The 24,478-nt window shown below is 43.1% G+C and overlaps 1 protein-coding gene and 1 pseudogene across 1 annotated transcript in view; one reads left to right on the top strand and one right to left on the bottom strand.

Moving 5' to 3' along the window:
* Nucleotides 1–24,478, top strand: part of LOC123239270 (zinc finger protein 91-like) — a 310,142-nt gene that overhangs the window by 240,854 nt on the left and 44,810 nt on the right. The window lies entirely within an intron of this gene.
* Nucleotides 15,311–16,421, bottom strand: LOC123239738 (annotated as a pseudogene).

Raw genomic sequence — 24,478 nt, 5'->3', positions numbered from 1 at the left:
GAATGTCATTGATATTCATCTGAGACTGATTCCAGGTCGGGGATCAGGAAGTGCTCCTGAGCCTGCAATCCCTGGTGTCAGCAGCCCTCTGTGGCTAAAATCTATGAGCTGCAGGGAGAGTTCTGGCTCGAGGGAGAAGCTGAGGGAGCGACTTGGGCTGGACTGCAGAAGGACTCCCCTGCCTTGTCTTCCCCAAGTCTGACATTCCTCTGGAATGGAAAACCTGCCCACCAAGGGGAGTCTGAGCCTGGCTTATGGGATTGTGGTCAATGCAACTGGCTATCAGGATTAATCTTGGTGGAGTCAAAATTGGACTAGAAGACCATTTAGGCCCTCTGCTTCCTTTTGTAGCCACCTCCATGATGAGGACAAGAAAGAACACAGTGTTGTATCCTCCAACAGATTAAGGTGGAAACACATCAAAACTATATACATATTATATATATATAATTATATATATATTATTGCATATAATATATAATTCTCTCATGAGTTTAGCTCATAATCTGATAATGCCCAAGGAGAGGAATAGATCTGTAACATTGCTTCTTTCTGATATTTTACCAAAGTTTATCTTAGCATAAAGAGTATTCAGGAATTTAGATTATAAAACAAAAATGGTTGCCAAATTTTCGAATGATCTGACCCAGAATTGCTTCCTCCCATTTAAAACCCTGAATGAATTGATCTAACATCAAGAAGTCAATTTCATCAGAGAACGAATCATTAGATTTCGTGATAGAAATAATGATGGTAACAAGCAGGATCTAACCGGAACTTCAGTATTATTATTTATACTGGGTTCCGATCGAATAAAATGATACTCTACAATCAATCAGAAAACACAGTTTCCCCAGCTGCAGGCTGGCAGGGTGAGAGCCCCCTGCAGTACGTGGGAGGCTGGGAGGGGGCACTGAGTAGGCAGGAGGAAAGATGCTCAGGACTGCATTCTCTCCATCCCCACCAGAAAGGAGCTTCTCTTTGCCAACCCCAGACCTGCTCTGGGAAAGAGGAGAGAGAGCAGTGTAAGGGAGGGAGGACACTGCAGGGATTCAAGTAGAATTCTGAGAATGACAAGCTTCCTGGGAAAGCTGGCCTGTCTCCAAGGCCTTCAACAAGCAGCCACTCCACACTCCCCTTCCATGTTCTAGAAAGCCAGATCACACAGATTCCTATTTCTGCTTCCTCTGCAAGAAACAGATTGTAGCTTTTTGGGTAGTTTGGCTCAACTGTGAAAACTCACAGATTGGATTCCCCCCAATCTCTTTATGGTATCTCCCAGTACCAGGAATCTTCATATTCATGGGAGGCCAACAAGTGTGTGAGCAGAGACAATTTGGCCCAATTCTTGGCTTTTAACTGAAAATAGCAGGAGTTTGACTTATCCTCAGTATCCTAAATAAGATCACTTTGAACTGACATGATGAAAGAAAATCTTGCTTTTATCCCAGCTGACAGAACTTTCACCTCTATGTATATTGGCATCCCTCCCCCCAAATTCTCACATCATCACTTAAAATGTCTTGACTAATCATTGAAGTTTCTAATTCACTCTTTCTTCTATCTGCTGTAATCCCCAGATGTGGGCCACCATCTAGAAATACCCAAGAGAAAAAGTAAAGAATTGCATAGTACAGAGCAGGTGAAAACATAAAACAGAGATTGTTCCAGACTTTATAAAAGAAACCAAAAACCCACCCAAAGGAGTCAGAAACAGCAGAAGAAAATATATGACTTTCTAACTTTGCAATGACAGCTAATGGCAAATTCACAAAATGTTCCATATTCGTGCCTTCAAAAGTATCTGTTTCCAAAACAAATCACCAAGTTGGAACAAATTCTCTGGTAAAGTGTTATAAAAGAAGAGAATAATCTGGATGCTACCACTATTAGGCTGGTTTTAGTAGTAGTCATCTGAGATATTAATCTGGGGGAGTTCCTGATGGCTAGTGCAGGACACCCGAGTCCTGCCACCCAGCTGGATGGTATAATAACTGCCCTTCTTTATAACAGTGCCCAGGCAGGATCCCTAAAGGTCAGTGGATGGGTAACCCTTTCAGGTCCCAGCTGGGGTTGATTGATTATTGGTATTGGGCTCTATCAGCCTTGGATAACGTTCATCTGACCGCGTTGCTCCCTCCCCAGAGTGGTGATGGAATAACTACTCAGGAAGGTACTTAATAATCTTTATCTATGTTGTTTAACAAGGGTAAGAAATGATCAGGAACGGGTTGGGGAATAGGTGACCCTGTCACTAAATCTATGACAATAATCCCTCAGGACTGTGGGTTGTTCAGTAATGCTGGGCTTGTTCTTCACCTCCTCTGGCTCAGCCTGGCCACAGCCAAACCAGAGTAAGCAAACTGTTTGGATGATGCAAATATTGATGATGGTTTCTCTCAACTTCTTACTGCCAGTTGTTTGCTACAGCCTTCAGGAATGCCACCCTTTACCACCCTCTTCTTCTTCTCCTACCCACTTCCCGGGTCCCCCCCAAGCCCCAGGATACCTAAATATCTAGAGATGGTTCAGGTGCCTAAATATCTAGGGATTCAGAGAGAACCAGAGGATCCACAGGTCAACCAATGTTCAAGATCAAATGTCCAAGGCAAGAGTTTAGGCAAGGCTCAGCCAAAGCAAAGCCAAGGACCCAAAAGACAAAGGGGTCCAAGGGTTCCTGTCAGGGGGATGCCAGGGTATTTATATCCTTTCTGGCCAACTGCCTTTCCTCCTGTCCTCATGGCCTCCGGGAACATTCCTACATCCAATTGTCTTCACCTGTCCATCAAGGTGAGACTCTCAACTCCCAGAGCTTGAATATGACAAAAGTTACTGCAGATTTTATGTCAGCTGTTCCAATACAGTCCCAGGCCCTAAAAAATCAATAGGATCTTCCTTGTCTATACCCAATGTTTAGCCCGGTTCTGATTTCCCAAATTAGGAGGCACACCAGATAATGTAAAAGCAAGAGGTACTGTTTTATTGCAAGCTGGAGCTTTGCCTTCAAGGCAAAATGGAACATTTGAATGAGGGGCCCAGCCAGTCTTATACGGTTTGAGTAGGAACTTGGGGGCTGGATGTTTGTCATTTTTTATTCAGCAGATGCTATTGTTTGAGAGTCTTCCTCTCATTTGTTCAGCAGATGTTCCTGGTTGGGGTTTTCCTGTCATTCAGTTGGTGCTGCTATTTTTATCAGCTCTACTTCCCAGGCCCATCATTCCCCACTTCTTTTAAGGAATCATCCTCAAACTGATGTGTTAGTATCATCATGTGGGGTTCCTGGGGGGGTCAAAAGGGGATTGATATTACTGTTTTAGGACCATAAGCTTTGCAGTGCTAATACCTTCTTTGACAAAGGTCACTAGTCTATCTAGGCAGGTAAGGGTACATAGTGGGAGCAAAGAAATTTTCCTGCCTATAGTTTGTCTGAAAAACTTTTCACTATGGGGGTACAATGTTCTAGGCTGTTTCGGGGTACAATGTCCCACAATGTCCCACACCATCTCCCCCATCCTTCAAATGTCTAAGGGAAGAGGGCTGATGGTTTCAATCTTCTGTAGCTTCTTCAAGCTGAGAAGGGGCGTAGAATGCCTGAGAGGAGGAGGAGGAGCTGTGGACATGGGATCTTCGGGGGCATCTCTGAAGCAAATGTCGGGGTTCTGAAGACTGGGAGACCAGAGACTGTTTCCTCAGACTGGCAGACAGGTCACAAGGGGGAGCATCCATCCCTAAGGCAGAAGGATAGGATCCAGGACTGGGGCAAAAACTAGAACACCAGATATAAAGAGAGAATTAGCACAATAGAAACTGATATTAACATTAACATTTGGGTATCTTAGCCAACAGATTTTACCTCCAGAAATCATCCTCTAACAGGAATTGATGCTTTTAGGAGGTTTGATCCCTAAGCTGTTTGCAGAGCTGGCATGTGATGTTTCTGTTGCAGAATATCCTTTTGCAAAGCCCACATTAATAGGGCATCTATAAATACTTGAATAACAATATTTTACAGATTTGCATCCTGGTTCCTATTATTCCCCAGGCTTACTACTATTCAGAGGAGGGAGGGAGAGAGCATTTGGAAGGGATGCAGACTGGTAAACACCCGGCAGGCCTTGGCTGGCATCGTAGTGCCCATCCTCATCCCAATTTTGGGAGGGCTGAGCAGAGGAGGAACTGAGCCCTGGTTCAGGGAAACCAGAACTTCCAGTCTCTCTTGCCAGACGGATTTAGACCGTAGTGAATTAGAAACCTCTGTTCATTTCTTGGGAAAGTCGCTGTCCTCTGGCAGAAATGGTCCTCCAGAATAGGTGAGGACTGGACCACCTTTTCTTTAAGCAGGGAAGTCTCTGGGTGGCCCTGGGAGGAGCCTGTTGTGTCCATGCCAATCACTCCAAGGTTATCTGGGGAGTCTGTCTCTTATTAGGAACAGATTAAAAAGAAAAGGAGGCCCCGAGAAACAGCGGCCATAAATGGTACGAGAATCTGTTCTCTTGGTCTCCCCGATTACTAACTGCAATGGCTGCCCTGCTCCTACCACCACTCCTTGGGCTCTCATTGGGAGCCCATTGTATGACCATCATAAATGACGGTGCCTCAAAGGATTGACTTCGCCCCAACAGGAGTGGGGAATGGAATGGAGCAGAGAAGACTGAGCAGTATCAGAGCCCCCAGCTGGGTTTCTACCCAACCTCTTGTCTCACTTCCCTTCTGTCCACTTGCCTGACCCTCCCTGGTGCTAACATTTGCTTCTGAGAAACTGCTTGCTTGCTTGAGGACTGTGTATTTTTGAACACACCAATCCTATCCTTGGAAAGGCGCGCCAAGGAAAGTTCCCGCCAATTTATTTTCCTCTCTATGTTCCGGGCTTCCTTATGGGGGTGCGATTCTCCCTCCCTGGCTGGCCGGTTCTCAAAGGTCCCTAAAACTTCTAACCCCGAGTGTTTGGCAGGTCCCAGGAGTCTCCCACTTCATTCCTGCTTTGCTTCCCTGCATTCTTGTTAATACTAAACTGCAAAGACTTAATGAGAAGAAAGAGCCTGGAAAGAGTTCTCCTCCTTGGATTCCCCTCGGTTTCCAGATGGACACAGAGGTACACCTCCAGGCTGTGCTTTGATGCCATGGGGTTGGATCCAAGACATCTATCTGTCCCCCAGACTAGGAGGGTCGCCCCCTGTGTCTTCTGGACATAAGACACTGCTCTGGCCTTGGTCAGGTGACCAACCCCACGTCCCCCACTTCTGCCCAAATTCAAACCCTCCCTGAGTCAGGTATCACCTGCCATAAAGAGTACAAAACCCTCAGACTTGATCTCTTTGGAGAGGCAGCTTTCCATCTGCTGTCCTCCCCACCACATTCAACAGGAATTCCAAATTAATACATTTCTTTTCATGGCTAAGCTAAGTCTTGGAGTCTTGCATTCTTGCAAAGGATACCCATCCTGAACCCCAAGGGCTCCCCTCTAGCTCCCCCAGCACCCCACTAATTACAGGGAAGGCTCATACCTTCAAGGCTGAGTGCCTGGAGATAAGGAAGATGGGGAGAGGGAAGGTCCCTAAGAACAAATCCAGGGGACATAGTGAGGTGCCAGTGAGTCTGGGATGTACTGACCCTCTGTGGAGGTTCTAAGGACCAGTTGTTCTTCAGGATGTTTGATATGCTAAAGTCAAGGATGCTTGAAATGCTAATTGGGGATCTTAATGCTAATGTAAATGCCTTCAGGAGAGGAGGAAGGTCAATTGTTTACTCAGCCAGTACTGCCAAGAATGGACTTTTGGGTATGTGGGTTGCCCTCCCCCTCCCCGCCCCCAATTCTTATAGGTAGAAGGTCAGGACTTTTTAACCCCTGAGGTTTTCTGATGTTGTCACCACAAGATAGATGCTTCTGTAAAAATATCTCCCTTTTGTCTGAATCATTGCCTTGAAGGCAATTTCCCAAGGGACAGAGAGAAATTCTGGGGTTCCATAAAATAAGGTTGTCTGTTGTTAACTTGGAAATAATATAGAACTACCAAGTAATCCTAAATCCACTCTTTCATCAGGAATAGGGACAGGGTTTGAGCATTTGGTCACCTCACAGAGTCAAGAGTGAAATAGGCTCCTGGGACTGTGGGAGCCCTGTGTCTGGGAGAAGACACCATCCTAGATGACAACTCCAAAGAGGAAAGGAATCTGGGAGTCCCTATATCCTCTGGATCATTAGGCATCGCAAACAGGTTTGTAAACCTCTTTGCAGCCAGCACGGAGGGCATTTAGAAGCTTCAGCTGTAATAAACCAAAGGCAAAGGTCCAACTAAGAAATGGCTTCATGAGAGGAAAACTTTCATCCATTAGAGACGTCTCAAGAACAAAAAGGTGCTTAACGTTCAAACCAAAATAGGGCTTCTTGGTACTGGGATTTCTCAAAGGTAGGGGTAAACTGAGTCCTCCAAAAATCCACATTGACACTATATATGTATATATTTGGAAAAGTTGGGAGGTTATAGTCTAATGCATCGTCTTGCATTTTAATTCCAGTTCTGGTTCCAAATTCTCATTTTGAAGTGTCCATGTGGAATCTAGAAGCCCCCAAACTTGTAGCCTAGTAAGATTGGAGGATCCCCAGTTTAGTTAGCTTAAAGGTGAAAAGCCCCAGCTTTGACCTTGTCACCACAGGAGAGTTCCTCCCTGAGGGAAAGTCCAACCTCAGACTCACAATAGACATTAAAGTCATTTAAGTGGGGAGGGTTAATCCCATCAGGTGTTACTATCTCTTTGGTCCCAGTGGTTTCTCCCTTTAGGACAAAGTCCTTTACCTGGTGGCCCAGCTTTTTGGCTGGATCTTCCCCTTTTGGGTCCATTGTAAACAATCAGTCCCTCACTGTTATTCTTGTCTGGGACTCCTCGTTTTCCTTTGTTGCCATTGTAAAGCCAATCAACTATCCCTCTCTTCCTCAGCCCCCAAGTTCCCCATGAAAGGTATTTAAGCTTCCCAACTTTGATGGCTCCTTGGAATTGTCCAGTCTAGCCCTGTTGGCTTTCCCAAGTGTCAGGGACCAGAGCAACCAGCACATGTAGTGCACAGCTCTGAGAGGAGGCCCAATTTTAGCCCTAAACCCCTTCCCTTAATTAAAGAGTGAGTTTTTTCTGACTGTTTCATGGTTCTGGGTTTGTTCCCAGTTCACAGAAGCACTACATTTTATTATGAAGTTATTTGGCTCTTGATGGAAACGATAGACTAATTTGCTAAAGTTATTATACTCTTTGGATACATTTTTTTTAAACCCTTAACTTCTGTGTATTGGCTCCCAGGTGGAAGAGTGGTCAGGATGGGCAATGGGGGTCAAGTGACTTGCCCAGGGTCACACCGCTGGGAAGTGTCTGAGGCCAGATTTGAACCCAGGACCTCCCGTCTCTAGGCCTGGCTCTCAATCCACTGAGCTACCCAGCTGCCCTTTGGATACTTTTTAAAGGAGAAAATTGAAGTGCTTGGTTTAAACCTCCTCATTTGCTCAAAGTACACACCACCAGCTGACATTCTTATGCTGTTTTCCCCACTATAACTACTCCTTGACTAGAGGGAGAATACCTAGGAGAAGGGGCCAGTTATTCAGAAGGTAGTTTATATAAATTGTTTAGCTGTACATCGTGGAGATGATTTACGATGGAGTTAGCATCTGGAGCTGTACGTACCTCTCTCTTGTCCGGAGACTTCCCACAACTGGCCAGTCTTCTTTTCTAGAACTTTGAGAAATCTACCCTATATTCCCTATTCACATGGGATCCCCGAATACCAACAGGATGAGTGCAGTAGCCTCTGGGAGAGGCGTTAAGGGAGATTCCAAGACTTGGTCAACTGGGTTATGGCAGGACCAGGTGAGAAATCATTTGGCCCAAAGCGGTAAGTACTGAAATTTGCTCTTGGAATTGAAATCTTCTGGAATGTAGTTGATGTTATTCTGACTCTGATTCCTGACGGGCTCCTCAGGACATGCAGTAAAGCAGTGATTCCTAATGTCTTTCCTGACGTGGGGGTGAAGGTCCGTGGTCTGGAGGGGAGCTGAAGTTGGGGGATGGTTTTCTGCTTGAGCAGCAGCAGGCCTTGAATGTCTTCAATGGAACATGGTGCCACCTGGCTCATTCTGAGCTTGGCTGATGGGCATTTTTGTCAGTGCAATTGGCTGTGTCTACGACTCTTGCCTGCAACTTTCATCCCAGGAGGGGACCATTTTCCTCTTGCTGTCATGAATTATTCAAGATCCTCCCCATTGCTCAGAGGGGCACAATCGGGCAACGATGTGGGCACGTCTGAACCAGAACTTCATAAGGTTACATTAGCAGCATGTTTTGTTTTGAGGTAAAAACGTGTGCGCCATCCTTTATCTCAGAGGAAAAGTATTTCTGTTCTTTCTTTTGTTATTTCTGAGTGGCTTCTTGACTCGTGGTGTGGTTGCCATACTAGCACGTGCGTAGGGGACGAGTTCTGGAGGTTATGGAGGAAGTCCGATATCATAATATCTAGTTTATTTGGGCGTGGGAAGAAGAAGCTGGTTATGGTTGACTTGGCTGATGCCTTTTAATTCGTGACGTCATTTGCCCAGCTCTTTACAGATCCTAACCCGAGTCTCTGGTGCCACGAGAAGGGTGAGACGACTTTTGGGTGAACTCCTTTATGTCACCATCTAGCTTAGGCCTAGAAGCCACGTGTTTGCAAAAGGTGGTATCTACGGCTCTTGGGGAAGGATCAGGGTCTACAGAATCTCATCTTCATGAAAGGGGGTTAAGAATGAAAACTGGAGAAGATTGAAGGAAAGAAGAACCAACAATAACCAAGAATACAGACTAACAAGAATGGAAGGGACATCATAACAGACCTGAAAGTCTTGGAAGAAGACATAAAAGACCAGATGAGGTTTATATATATATATATATATATATATATATATATAAGAGCTGTTTCTATATCTTTCCAAGGCTTCGACCATGTTCTAATGCTACATTTTATAAAATTAGGTGTAGAGCAACTTTGTTCCTTTCAGTTTTTCATTGGCAGTTTTCCAAAGCAAGTTTTTGGGTCAGAAAGAAGTGAAAACAAGTGAACGAACAAAAAGTAAAGGAAATGCCAATTCTTTAATGTAGAGATTCATAATTGGACATCCTTCATATTAATAAAATTAGAATCCTAAGGTATGAGTTAGCTCTCCTCATCTGAACAAACTACTGTCAATGCAAAATTTTAGTATCTGTGTGAAATTACATTAAGGTCTATTTTTCAAGCAATTTCAGGGAAGGAAGTTATCAGGGATCCTGGACCAGAAAAAAGCAGATGTGCCAGAGGAGCAGCTCTAAGGGTCAGCATGACCCTGGACAGCCCAAGAAGATGCCAATAGCGGCCGAGAAGCCCCGAGATCAGAATGCGGCATCGTGGGACTTTGAGCCCTTGGAGAGAATGGACTGGACATCGGGGGTCGGGTCACTTATCCCCTTTGTGTCTCTCCCATGTGCTGTTCCTTTGTTTGTAAGATCCCTGCACCACAAGAGGAGCGCCTCCTTCATGGCTCCCTGCCAATGTGTCTCAGTCATTTGTGACATGATGCTATGAAATCCCCGAGCATCTCCCTTATCGTAAAGTCATCCTATTCTGGATGCTTCAGGAAGGAAAGGGGGACCCAGTTTCCCCAAGAAGCAGAGGGGGATTGAGAAGTTCTATTGTTTCTACACAATATTCTTTTTTCTCTCCGGATCCTGGATTATAAAGGCTGGCTTAGGGAGAAGCTGGCTCCACTCAGTCTCTAGATTTTTGCACTCCATTTGTGCTCCTTTCGTGGACTTTAGGCTGGCAGGCGAATTCCTGTACTTTTCCTGTGACATGTGGAACCTCACCTGTCTGAGGGCCTGATAGACCCCTTCTTAATTAGCTGCCACCAATTAAAGATATCTTGGGATGGTCAAGGGGGTGGCTGACTAATGAGCTTCCAAAACTGTGTGTTTGTATCTGGGCCAAGAGTTTCTGTTGGTCTTATGATGGTGGAGAATCATTTGACAGAGATTACAATGTCTTGACCAGTCAATGAATCGTTAAAATCAAGAAAACTCAGTCTCTTGAGATAATTTTAATCTCTACATAAGGAAATGGAGGAGTCATCAGCAGCCCCCCAACACTGGGTAGAAAGTGGAAGAACCCCAACATATACATGGATAATTTACTCCTCCAGCACGTCTCCATCCTGTCTGGGGGCCGAGCTGGTGACGCTTCCCAACTCCTCCTTTGACTTCCTTGTCTTGTCAAATGGGCTCCCGTGTGCTCTCCCTGTCCCCATTAATGGGCCCTCCAGGAATCTCCACCATGTCTTCTCTCTCTGGCCCCATGGTTCTACTTAAGAGTTCTCCTCCGAGTTTCTACTTCTCTGTGCATCTAATAATTATATCTAGCATTTATATTGTACTTGAAGGTTTGCAAAGCACTCAAGTGCCTTCTCTTTGATCCTTCCCATGAGGATCATATCCTATGAGACTGGAAATCGAGGCAGGCAGAGGGGAAGTGACCTACTCAGGGTCACACAACTAGAACCCCTCTGAGCCTGCACTTGAACTCAGGGTCATCCTACTCATGGCGGCTTCCTGTACCCTGTTGCTCTTTGCTTCTGTCTCTGAGCCCAAGGCCTGGCGCATATCAAACCTTTACATTCTGAGTCAGCCCCTCATTTGTTCATTCTTCATTCATTTGATTCCTTGCTTTAGGTTCTCTAGTTCATCTTCTCAGGAGCCGTCCACTAAAATGGTATCTCCAGAGATCGGGGCTTGCTCCTTTCTTGGGTTTCCCCCCTTGGAATGCCAAATGCCTCACCGCCTTTTCTTCTTCTCACATTTGAGCCACAGTTAGGCCCCAGTAACTGCAAATATAGTGTTTCCATGTGTTTTCCTTTTCGGTATTCAGAGATATAATTGTGTTCCAAATAGCCACCGGTTCCAGCCCAGTGGAACTCCACAATGTGAACCGGAGTCACGTGGTCCTCTCATTCTGGGTGGGACTGGGCTGTCCTTCTCTCTAATCTGAAGGACATTCTATTCGTAATACTCCAGAAAAAGCATTTCCCCAGCCTTCTTGATTTGGGATTCTCCTCTGCCTGGGAGCTGGTGGTGGTGCTATTTATTTAAAAGCCAGAAGTGGTCCAACGTATCAATAGTGATGTGGAAACGTGGCATTTGGACCATCCCAAATCCACGGCCAGGTTGGATTTACTCTACCTATTTCAGGAATGCCAGGATTGTTTATCATTATGTAATCTCTTGGCATTCGTTTATTAAAAAATGAAAATAATCCCACTATGTCACTAGGCAGAAAAAGTCCACCATTCAGCACTCCTTTAAGTTTAAAATCCTGAAAATCACGGGATTGAAAGGACCCACCCAAGAGCGCATCCAGAGCTCCTCTGTCTGTCTGTCTGTCTGAGAGTTAGCAAGCTCAGAAATGGCAGCCACACGCTCCAGGCTTCCCTCTGATAAGAAGAAAGCAGATCCAGTCCCTAACATTATTTTCTCTGTGTTAGAGATATGAGAAGAGAAGAGAAGAGAAAGTAGGGGAAGAGCGATAGAGTGGGAGAAGGCACAGTGATCTCTACAGATCGTAGATGGGAGAATTGGAGAACAGCAGAGATGCTGCAGCCTGTCTCCGCGTTCCCCCCAAGATCACCGGTTGGGGCCCAGCTCGTCTGTCTTCTCTCGGTATAGCTTATTGAATGTATCCACCTGGGTCGCTGTGAAGTCGCTTTTCCAGGTTCCATAGTTTCCTGTAATAATAAGAAAGGGGGCGGCAGGTTCTGGGGAAAGGAGCCCCTTCCGTCCCATCCTCCCTGCCTCCTTGGCCCAGGAAGGAGATACCGGCTGGACTTCAAGCGGCCGAGCTTTATTGGGGAGCACCTCCCCTGTAAGCAGCCAGTAATCCCTTCATCTCTCATCATTCATCCCTATGGTCTTATTTTTCTTCTTCTTCCCCTGACACATGAAAACGTAGAGAAGGTTTCTTTGGATTCTCATTTATCCAGTCTCTGAGTTGGTCATGTTATAGGCATCAGGTTTTGCCTGTGGTGTAGATGGAGAAGACTATTTGGCTGCCTCCTTTCTGTCCTGTGGCTTGCTGATTCCCACGCTCTCTGATCCTGTATTTGGATCCTTAGACTTCAGCTTGGGGGAAATGGCAACTTGTCCATTTCTCCCCTTATGGCCCCAGACCACACCTTCTCTCCTTTTCTCCTGTCCTTTTGAAAGGTTCTATATTTTCTGTTAGCATAGCTTAATTGCTTTTCAGCATGTTTTTAAAATAATATTTTATTTTGTTCCTCAAGTACAAGAAAACTCATTTTTTATCCTTCCTTTTTAAAAGTTTGAGCCAAATTCTCACCTTCCCTCCTCCTTCTCCATTCTCCATCCTCCTCCTTCTCTCTCCCTTGGATGCCAAGCAATCAAGGATAGATTTTACAGAGGTAATTTTTTCATGTAAATCATTTTTTATTAGTAGAATTTATTTACAAGTGTCTCAGCCCATCTCCCCTTCCTGCGCCATAATTAGTCTTCCAGGTTTCCATTTTCTGTTCATTCTCAGGAGGCGACATCCACAGATTATTTTTCAAGTTTTTTTCTTCTTTTTTTTTTAAACCCTCACCTTCTGTCTTGTAGTCAGTGCTGTGTATTGGCTCCAAGGCCGAAGAGTGGTCAGGGTGGTGTTATGATTAAAAATGATGAGGGCCGAGATCAAAAGGAAGAATAGTATTTTAATAAAAGCCAGGCTGATAGAGATAAACGGACCACGCGCCTGTAAGAAAAACCTCTTCCAACCTCAGCTCCGCCATTTACCTTCCTCTCTCCGAGCTCAGGTAGCTAAAGAGGAAGTTCAAAGTCACTTCCCCCTATTTAAAACTGTCCCTCACCTTGAATACGTCATCCAAAATGGGAAACTGTTTCCTAGCAATCGTCTTCTTCCGTCCTATTCTCCCGGCTGCTTGGCCCAGGAAAGCGTGGCTTGGTTGACCTTTAGTGAGTGACATTTATGGGGCAGCGCCTTCCTCTGTAATCACGGAGCTCTTCCATTCCTCCAAATCATCCAGGGAAAATGGGCGATTCATCTTTCTGACATTGCTCCCTTTTACCTTTCCTCTTCTTGTTTTTCCTCTGGCTCCGGAGAACCAGACGAGGGGTCCTTGGATGCTTATCTGTTGTATCTCTGGTAGGTCTCTGCAAAGGCATCAGGTATTGTCTGTGGAGTAAATGGACCGAATTCTTTGGCTGTCTTCTTTTTTGTCCTTTGACCAGAAAGAATCCTTCTTTCTGATCCACACACTCTCTGATCCTCTGTCTGGGCAGCTGGATTTCTACTTGTGGAGGACGGTGGTAGCCCGTTTAACTATTTCGCTCCTTTATGGCTCGATGTTCATTTTGAAAGGTTCCATATTTCCTATTCATGTAGGTTCCTTGTTTTCCAGCGTGGGTTTTTCCATGACTTGGAAAGAGTCATCTTCTACCACTGGGCTGATTTATTTCTCACTCAGCTCTTTGCCCAGGAATTGGCAAATAGTCTCTGCACTGCTCCCAAGATCCTAGGAAAACACGTTGAGCTCCACAATGCTTGGGTTCAAAGTCATGGAGAGAGACAAAGACCAAATGCACCACTTGCCACTTAAGTTCTTGAGCCCTTCCCAATGTTTTTCTACATTCAATAAAACTGCGATTCACAGTAATGACACTATTAATTATTAGCTATAGCCATTTACTTAATGAACGATCTAAAGCAGGGAGGAAAGGGCATAAGCACTTATTGGTCAAAGCTTAAAATAAATGAATGACATCATCCTGACTGAAGATAACATTTACTTAAAGTCCAGGTAAGAATTTATATGGCAGAGAGTAACATTTCTTTGTGAAACCTTTTTCTTAAACTAATTTTGAAGATCAGCCTGCTCCCAGGCCTCAAGGCATCTAACTGGGCTACGACCTTCTGTTTTTTGTTAAAGACTTTCAAAGAATCAAGCCCTGTTTTTTAAACAAGAACACTTTCCCCAAGACACTTGAAGGCAAGACTTTCCCTACCTGGATGAACTTTTACTTACCTGAATAGTAGCCTGGATTCATACTGGATTATGATTATTTTTTAGTTATTTTCTTTTTTTTTTTTAAGAACTTGCTTTTATTGTTGCAAATTTATACTAGGAAGTCAACATTTGATTTTATAATCCATTGAACATAAACTGTTTATAAAAGGTTAAAATCTTTAAGTTGTACATTTATGTCCTATGTAGCACCCTCCTTCAAGTTTGAAGAAAATTATTACTGAGTTCCATGGTCAGCAGTCTCACTGACAACACTTTCTCTTAAGTCCTACACTTAGTTTAGCATTAATAATGGCCAGTATCAAACTGGCTTGAAACCCGATTGTGTTCCTGGCTCAGGAAAACCTGTTGTAAGCCATTTAAATCCTTAGTCAAAACAAAACAAAACAAAAAACAAAACAAAACAAACCTAAAAGTAGATGCCATTTCAGATAAAATGAATTAACTACCCACATAAAGATAAAATGAACTTTTATAAATCGTGTCCAGATTATGGTGGGCTATTCAACTATTGTTTTACTTTCAAAATACCTGATTAAAATCATTACTTGCAAATAATTTACATATAGATTTAAAAAGTTTTCCCAGCATTCGAAATGGTTAAGGAAATCACATAACATTAAAAACTGTCAAAGTACACTGTACATATTGCACCTTTCTGCAAAGCAGGGCAACTATTTCCCATGGCAAGATATCAAAACTACTGAACAAAGTATGTCTTTTATGTATAGGTACTTAATTTTCCCTGTGAAAATGTGAACAAAACTAGCGAAACCAGGATTGAATGGATTTCATTCTTTAAGAATTGTTTTTAATAATTTAAGAAGAAAATTCTCAGGTGTTGAATAGTTGGCGTATATAACCTTCTTTCAAATACTAAAAAGATTCTTAAATTATGCACCTTGTTTCCTGGCTACTTAAGCTTTCCCTCCCTTAATCCAAATTTAATAACTGTAATTTTAATCTAAATGCAAACAAGGATAGCCTATTGAAATAGCGATTCAATTTAAAGTGACTATTTATAGTTACCTATTCATACTTCAATTAACTTATACAAATGTTTGTAATCAAAAAGGTCTTAATTTGTTCTAGAGCCAAAGTGAATGGAAAATTTAAAAGAAAGCTATTTAAACTACTTTCCAAAAATAAAAACACTTCCCCAAAGGCTTGACAGAAACAAGCTATTCAGTCTCATTTGTGTTCCACTGAAGGCATTATTGAAACCGGTTCATTTCTTTAGCACAGCAAAAACACCAAAGGTTTTATTCCAAATACTCCATTCTGAAGGTCCTCGGAATGTTTTAAGACTGGCTGTAGCTAGAATTTTGACTGCCATTTGGACCCTGTTCTCCTTCACTGTTTGGAGGTGGTTTCGGTTTAGGCATCTTACTAAGGATAGTTGCCATCTCTTTTCCTTTCGTCAAAATTCTTCCACTGCTCATACAATTTTAAAATAACCCTGATTATTTCCAAAATCTTCTCCATATCAACAGAAAGCTCAGCAAACCACTATCGAGCATCCTTCTGTTGTACAACACAGGCTACATGTAGGCAAGCTAAAGCTATCACGAAAGGAGGATACAGCAGGCAAAGATCTGTTCTGTAGGTATCATTGACTATCCTCCATGCAAGGGGAAGCAACATGTCTTCTTGGCCCATGGATGATACACTATCAAGCAACAATCCATTAGTTCTAAAAGGTAGAATTCACATTCTAATATATGGTTCATCCTATAAGGGAATTCCTTTGGAAAGGCATATGAAAATCTAGTTTTTAATACAGAAGTAGCAGCAGAAATCAATCTTGTATTTGAAACTACTCCAAATTCCTCTACTTTGGATGCCAAAAATACGCATGTAGGAGCCATTAATACAGGATCCATACTTTTCAGGGAATACCTGGCATAGAACCTTTTGAAATAGACTGTAGCAGTTGCAATAACTTGCTGTCTTAATTTAAGATGCTCACCTAATGTTTGAATAACATTTGTAAAAAATATCTGCAGTTAGGGGCAGCTGGGTAGCTCAGTGGAATGAGAGTCAGGCCTAGAGACGGGAGGTCCTAGGTTCAAATCTGGCCTCAGTCACTTCCCAGCCGTGTGACCCTGGGCAAGTCACTTGACCCCCATTGCCTACCCTTACCACTCTTCTGCCTTGGAGCCAATACACAGTATTGACTCCAAGACGGAAGGTGAGGGTTTAAAAAAAAAAAAATATCTGCAGTTTCCAATGCTCTTCTTCTGAGAGAAACTTTAAGTCTTCTTGGCGTTCCTTCAACAGATCTTGTTTATCCAAAATCCATTGTAAATAGTGGGAGCTCTGCCAGAAGTTCCCGGCCATAGAGAGCGGTTTCTCGGAGGTGAAGAGCACCAGGCGACCGAGTGACCATAGACCCCGCCAGCGCCCGGCCAGCCGGCCCGGCTCTGCTCGGCTCCGCGGCGGTGGCGGCGGGAGCGAAAAAAAGCTATTTTCTTTTTTTTAATTTATTTAGATAATTTTTCCATGGTTACATTATTTATGATCTTTTCCTCCCCCTCCCAAAACTGATGAACAATTCCACTGGGTTATACGTGTATCATTGTTCAAAACCCTTTTCCATGTTATTCATATTTGCAGGAGAGTCATCTTTTAACATCACAGCCCCAGTCATATAACCCTAACCCCATAAAAATATGTGATCGATCATATGTTTTTCTTCTGTGTTTCTGATCCTTCAGTTTTTTCCTCTGGATGTGGATAGCATTCTTTCTCTTAAGTTCCTCTTGATTGTTTCGGATCCTTGCATTGCTGCTAGTAGAAAAGTCTGTTACATTGGATTGTACCACAGTGTATCAGTCTCTGTGTATAATGTTCTTCTGGCTCTGCTCCTTTCACTCTGCATCAATTCCTGGAGGTCTTTCCAGTTCACGTGGAATTCCTCCAGTTCATCATTCCTTTCAGCACAATAGATTTCCATCACCAACAGATACCACAATTTGCTCAACCATTCCCCAATTGATGGATACCCCCTCCTTTTCCAATTTTTTGCCACCACAAAGAGCGCGGCTATAAATATTTTTTTATTATCTCTTTGGGGTACAACCCTAGCAGTGGTATGGATGGATCAAAGGGCAGACGTTCTTTTAAGTACCTTTGGGTATAATTTCAAATTGCCTTCCTGAATGGTTAGATTAATTCACAACTCCACTAGCAGTCAGAGTGGATTGTTTTTTATAGGGCTTTAGATTTGATTTTTTAAAAAAAGTCAAAAATGTAAGCAAATCTATGTATGAAAGTTGGCAATAAGTTCTGTTTTATGTTTCAAATTCATGATCACTTGAGTTTTAGCAAACTTTGTAAAGATATATTGTAGAAAGGCAGATTATCTTTAATATAGCTGTCTAGGAGACTTCTACTCAGACTCTAGCCTTGGTAGTAGGTACCAATGAAGGCCCAAATAAAGGCATGTTTCCTCTGAGGGAAGTTCTCACCCATGATTGTAGAGTAAATTTAGTAACAATAAGAAATCATGTTCTTCTCAGTGGCAGTGATATTGATAGATGGATGGACCATACTCCTTTTGACGTTGAATCCTTGCTTGTAATCCAGCAGTTTAAAAATATTTTTAGGATTCATAATCTAAGCTGGGTGGATGTAATGGATCTCATGTATGCCTTACTTACTGAGGGGGATAGACAGGCCATGCTTACAGTTACTAATAATTCTCAAGATAAGAATGAAAAAAATGGTCTTTTAAAGACCTAAAATGGGACTTGATCTTAACTAAGGACTATATACAATTATGGGAAGCCAGGGAAGCTTTTTTAAGGGGTATGAAGGCTTGTTCCTCAAGACCAGAGAATTGGGTAAAATTTGAATATATTAACTAAGAAAAAGATGAATGTGCAACCCATTTTTATGCTAGGGTTGTAGAATTAAGAGCTAGATACTTTGGGCTGGATGTTTTGAAACAGACAGATTCTTGGATTATAAGAAACCATTTTGTAAATCAGTCTTCCCCTGCAAACTGGAGAGTTATTTTCAGAAAAACAGTCTAGACTGGCCTAGCATGGACATAGAGCAATTGAAGAGAACAGAAGAATATATTTTGGAAGACTATGAGGGGGAAAGAATGGGAAAGATTAGAAAATGAGGATTTGACCAAGAAAGGACCAGACAAAGGAAAAGAGGCAGTTATGTTAGCCCCTATCTTAACAAATACAATTGAGGAAATCATAGCCCCTTTGAGAGTAATGGCAAGGACCCTGGCAGACAGAGGGTCAAAACAATGTTATTTATGTGGTAAGTAAGGCCATGTAGGTATGAATTGTAGTTAGAAGAATCAGGAAAATGGGAACAGAAGTTGGAGTGATAATAGTATAAAACCTCCAACAGGTCTCATAATTCTGCTGTAAATTATAATTCTAACCATAATACCCCTAAAGGAACCTGTTGCTACTATGGGGGACCCTAGAGGGATGACCAGAGGAATCAGGATTTCTGATGGAATGAAGGAGGAAAAGGGACCTCAAGGAGTCTAGAGGTGGTGTTTCCTTTTCAAACTCCAAAGTCTTGTTGATGCTAATTCTTTCAGTCTGCTCCCTCCATCTAGAGAAGAACCTTAGGTAATGCATATCTACACTCAGGAGACAAGGTGGATGTAAAGAATTTTCAGTGCCTTGGAGTAACTCAGCTTCCTTGTAAAGGGCCTTTTTTTTTTTAATGACATTCAGCAAACTCTTTTAGAAACCCATGAGACACATGATGGTGCATGGTGGAACCTATCATGGCTACAGAGAACTCTTTGTTAGGTATTATAGGCAAATGAGCCTTTTTAATCCTGGGAATTATCAGTTGTCACAGCCAAAATTATGCCAACCTCTGTAGTGTAAAAGTGCAAACAACTCTTCAAAAGGCTAACTGCAGCTCATACCAGGAGAAAAATTTATGTTCACACACATTGCAGATCATGGTTAGACTAGAGAGACCATAGCTTTTACTTTTAAGGGATCAATCTTTTGGTTATGCCTCTGTTTGACTGGCCCATTGTTTAATGAGGATGTGCAATATGATTTTTTCTTTCTCTTCCTTCCTTCCTTCCTTCCTTCCTTTCTTTCTTTCTTCCTTTCTTTCTTTCTTTCTTTCCTCCTTCCTTCCTTCCTTCCTTCCTTCCTTCCTTTCTTTCTTTCTTTCTTTCTTTCTTTCTTTCTTTCTTTCTTTCTTNTTCTTTCTTTCTTTCTTTCTTTCTTTCTTTCTTTCTTTCTTTCTTTCTTTCTTTCTTCTTAATTCAAATTTGATGTTTGAACTTGAATTTATGGAATCATTATTGATATTTTGATATTGAAGGATCTGTTTATAATGCCTATCCACCCTGACAACATTACATATCCAAAAGCTTTAGACTATTGAAACCTGCCATTGTTTGTTAAATATTATGGGCCTTTAACTGATGTTTGTGTCTGATTTCAGAAGAAGAGACTGCTAGTGAGCCACTGGTCAGTGCCAAGGAGCACAGGATCAAGGATTAATGCCAAGGTGGAGGACCTGTCTCAGAGGACTAGGGGAAGTGGCTGTTCAGCAAAGCCTAAGGTTGGACTTCCCTGTTTTCTGTCTTTAAGAAATGAGACTAAAATGCATAATATAAAATTTAGGGGAATGTCCCCTAAATGGATCTTTGTCAATGCACCTATCAATCATTTTTCTTTTTTCCCCTTCTCTTTCTTTTTATTCCCCGAATTGTAGTAACTCCCTCTAGGAAAAGTATGATATCTTTTGGGCTCTCCCTTCCTCCTGACCCCTCACCTCCCTTGGGATGGTAAGCAATCTCATATAAATTTTACATGTGCAATCATGTAAAACATTTCCCCATATTAACCCTTTTGTGGAAAGAAACCTAAATAGAAAAAAAAAATAAGAAAGACGAAAAAGTTTGCTTTGGTTTGGATTCAGACTCAGTTATTTTTTTCTAGAAGTAGATGGCATTTTTTTTATTACCAGTCCTTAGGGATAGTTTTGCATCATTGCATTGCTGAGAATAGCTATTATTCACAGTTGTTCATTGTAAAGTATTCCTGTCACTGTACAGTATTCCCCTGGTTCTGCTTATTTCACGCTCCTTCAATTTGTATAAGTCTTTCCCAATTTTTCTGAACTCCTCCTACTTGTCATTTCCTATAGAACAATGGTATTCCTTACATTCAAATATTAAAACTAACTCAGCTGTTCCCCAGTTGATAAGTATTCCCTCACTTTCCAAATCTTTGTCACCCTAAAAAGAGCTGCTTTAAATATTTTTGAACAGATAGGTCTTTCCCCTCCTCCCCTTTAAAAAAAAATCTTTTGGGGATACAAACCTGGTAATGGTATTGCTTGGTTAAAGGGGATGCCCTCTTTTACATATCTTTGGGTATAGGTCCAAATTGCCCTCCTGATTGATTGAATCACTTAATAACTCTCAACAATGCATTCTTGTCTGAGCTTTCTCATAAGGCACCCCCTATCCCCACCAAAGTTTTGTCATTTTCCTTTTCTATCATAGTAGCCATGTATTTGAGAAACGAGGCTTTTATTAGAAATTTGCAAAAAAATTTCACCGCTCTGATTACTGTGTATTACTCTCCATCCTATTAACTCCTGTTTGGTTTCTGATCTCTCCTTTACCCAATTTGGCCCCTTTTCTATCAGCTCTCTCCTTCCCCTTCTACTTTCCTGCAAGGTAAGACAGCTTTCTACAGCCAATTGATTGTGTATGTTTTCCCCCTCATTGAGCCAATTCTAATGAGAGTAAGCTTCACATGCTCTCCTCCCTATATCCCCCATCTTGCCTTTGTAATGATTCTGACATGGAAGGCAAGGATTAAAAAAAGGATGGGAGCAATCCCACAGCCCAGCATCACTCGACAGGTGACTGGGGAATCGGGGGAGCAGCGTCCTCTCCCCAGAACCACCCCATCGCGCCACCACAGACCTGTCGTGCAACATCGAATGCCTTCTCTGGGCATCTGCACCTACTGGCAGGACCAGAGACCTCGGTGGGACCAACAAATGTGTCTGGGCTCTGTCATACTTGCGGGGCTTCTGGAGGTGTCAGGCAGCAAACACCATAGCAAGCACTCCAGGACTTTCTGAAGCCACCTGGGCTCTCAGGTGGGTGCCCATTTTCCAGGTGAAGAATCAGTCCGTGAAGGAGGATTCTGGCTCCTATCTTAGTGGTGAAACCTGTGTGAGAGGCTCTCCTGTGGCTGTCACAAGACAAGCTAGCTCCCTTTCCTTCAGACAGGTGGACAGTCTGCAGAGAATTTTATCATTACAATGACCTGATCATGGGCTTTTTGGTGTGTGTTCTACGATAAACTGGTACAATAGTAAATGCGTGTCATTAATCATGTATAAACGTTTCCATTGGAGCCATGAGTAGACGCGGATCAAAAAAGATGGGAAACCAGTGCTCTGTGGTTAGTCAACTCGATGGCTATCGAATGGCAGGTTTTCCCTTGATATACCAACAGATGGCAGAGTTAAGGCACAAAAGGAGCTTGTCTGACTACCAGGGGAATGTGGAACACAGCAGCAAAATTTGTAAATATATTCAATTGTGAAAGAGGATCCAAGAAAATTCCAAAGAACTTGTGAGTAAAACTGCCATTGACCTCCCAAGAGAGAACTCATGAACTCTGAATACAGCCTGAGGCAAACACACAGGCACACGCATGCATACTTTATTTGCCTTTGGTTCTTTCTGTGTTTTCTTTTGCAACATGGCTAAAGTGGAAATACTTCCCACATGAACTGGAAAGACCGCCGGGAACAGATGCAGAGCGAAAGGAGCAGAGCCAGAAGAACATTGTACACAGAGACCAATACACTGTGGTAAAATCGAGCAGCCTGTACTAGCAGCAATGCAATGACCCAGGACTATTCTGAGGGATTTATAGTAAAGATGCTACCCACATTCAGAGGAAGAGCTGTGGGAGTAGAAACATAAGCCTGGTATCGCCATTATTATTTGTTGTGAAACCCTTCCCTTCTCTCTCACAATCAACCCTGTGCATTAGTTCCAGGTGAGAAGAGGAGGAAAGGCGAGGCAATGGGCGAGAAGTCACTTGGCCAGAATCACCCTGCAACGAGGTGTCTGGGGTCAAACTTGAACCCAGGACTTCACCTCTCCAAGCCTGGCTTTCCATCCACTGAGGTACCTAGCTGTTCCCCTAATCTTATGATTAAAGACAACAGTACAAACAATTAGATGAAAAGCAGATAATGGACCTGTCAATAGCAGGAGGCAGGAGAGAGATATTTAAGCAAGCCAAGGATAGAGGAGACAAACCTCAAAAACTCCTACATAAGCACAAACAATGCTCTGAGGAAAAGAAGGAAAGTGGTTGAATGGGAAAAAAAAACCTTTGGGATCAAAACTTCTCATAGGAATTGCTAAGAAATCTAAGGAATGAACAGCTATGGGCACGTACAGGCACATGTAGCTGCGTGTGTGTGTGTGTGTGTGTGTGTGTGTGTGTGTGTGTGTGTGTATCTCACCAAACATCATTCTCTAAGAGACAAGCCAAGGAGACACATGGACAATTGAAGAGAGACTCCTCACTAATTATTAACATAACTACATTAAAGATTCCTGTCCTCTTGGCTGGTTTTTAATGGGAACCACACCATCAGGGCTCAACTGGAGCATCTACAATATGAAAAGCAGCCAGTGCCAGGAGCCGAGCCTGAGAGCGGGTTGTGACCCTGCCTCTTGGTTGTCCTCATGTGTCAAGCTAGGCTTACTATCCTGACCTCAGCTCAGAGGGAAAGGACATAGAAGAGTTTGGGTCAGAAGTGGAGAACTGGTGCAAAAGCAAAAGCTGATATTGCTGGCCTTTAGCCTGAAGCCTCCATTCCTTTTCTGTTCTGGAAAACAGGACAAAAGTATGTCCATTCCCAACACCATAATGCCTCTGCTAATGATTGAGGAGTTTCCAGACATCCGTGATGGGCTCAGGCATCCCAGCTGGCAGCTCTGTCAAATGCCAAGACTTGAATTCACCTGAGCCAGGAGACGTGCCACCACCAAAGACAGCTCAGTGCTCTCTTGCTCTCTATTCCATTTTCCATTTGGGGCATCAGTTACGGGTTTGTCCCCTTTGTGGCATGCATTCTCGTCCCCAAATCATTTTCCTTGGAAGAGAAACATGGATATACAGTACTGAGAGCTTCTGCCTTCTACCTCCCTGCTGACACAGCCTGCAGAATGCTGGATGGGGGAGGCAGCGAGACCTGGACTCAGAGCCCACTTCACTCTCCAGGTGGGAGAACTGGAACCAGACCTCAGTTTCCTCCTATGTAAGGGAGACAGACCAGCTGTTCTTCTGGCTTCAGTTCCGCCACACTCTGATCACTTAGTCCACCCCACATACCAATCCTACACCACTTCCTTCTTTGAGTCTTCTTTCCCCCACTCATTGGCTAGCTAGCATTTCTAGTGTGCTTTGTGTGAATTAAAAATTGGAGTCCACTCCCAAATGGCTCACCACACGAGCAGTCACAGCCCGTGTGTGCCAGTGTGCTCGGGGGCCAGCAGATAGGACACACGGAGGCCATTAGCCAAGTGAAGGTGTGGAGAGAAGGGCTTAGAGGGAGGGCTGAAAAGCCAGTGTGCCAAGCTCCTCGGGTCTCCTGGCTCTCTCCCTTGCTCTCTCTCTTTTGCCTGTTCTCTGGGCCATTCCAGCCTAGCTCATCTATGTAGCCATCTCTGGCACTCAATGGAGTGGAATCTGAAACCTGAGCTTTCTTTAAGTGAGAAACCAGATTTCTCTCTTTCTCTTTACTAATTAGTAGTTATCCATTTGGCCTAAAGTCTCCAAGATTGATTTTTATTCCTAATAGAGTAAAGGTTTACAAAGCATTCTGAACACATGATCTCATTTTTTCCTTGACAACCTTCCAAGATGAGGAAACAGAGGCAGGCAGAGGTGAAGTGACCTGTCCAAGGCCACACAGCTATGATGCATCTGAGGCTGTGTTTGAACTCAAGTTTTCCTGACTCAAAACCCAGTGCCTCATGCACTGTGTCATCCTCCTGGTGGCCTCATGTATTCATTCCACTGTGCTTTGCTTCTTCCAAATTGGGACTATTCTTACTAAGTTGTCTTCCCATCATGATACTTCTTCCACATAATAATGCTCCCTGGCAACTCCATGTGGGCACCAGGCTTTCTCATTGGCGAGTTTTCACCATGACTAGCCCTCTTCAAATTCACCACCCTGATGCTTCTTCCCAGATACTCTATTATTATTTTAAAATATATTTTATTTTTCCAATTACACATAATAACAATTTTCACCATACGAGTCCTGAAATTACAGGATCCAAATTGTCTTCCTCCATCCCTCCCTACCCATCCCAGAGATGGTATGATTTATTG

Source organism: Gracilinanus agilis, chromosome 3 (genome assembly GCF_016433145.1).
Source record: "Gracilinanus agilis isolate LMUSP501 chromosome 3, AgileGrace, whole genome shotgun sequence".
Classification (NCBI taxonomy): domain Eukaryota; kingdom Metazoa; phylum Chordata; class Mammalia; order Didelphimorphia; family Didelphidae; genus Gracilinanus; species Gracilinanus agilis.
Note: the sequence above shows the minus strand (reverse complement) of the source record. Positions and strands in the feature narration are given on the sequence as shown.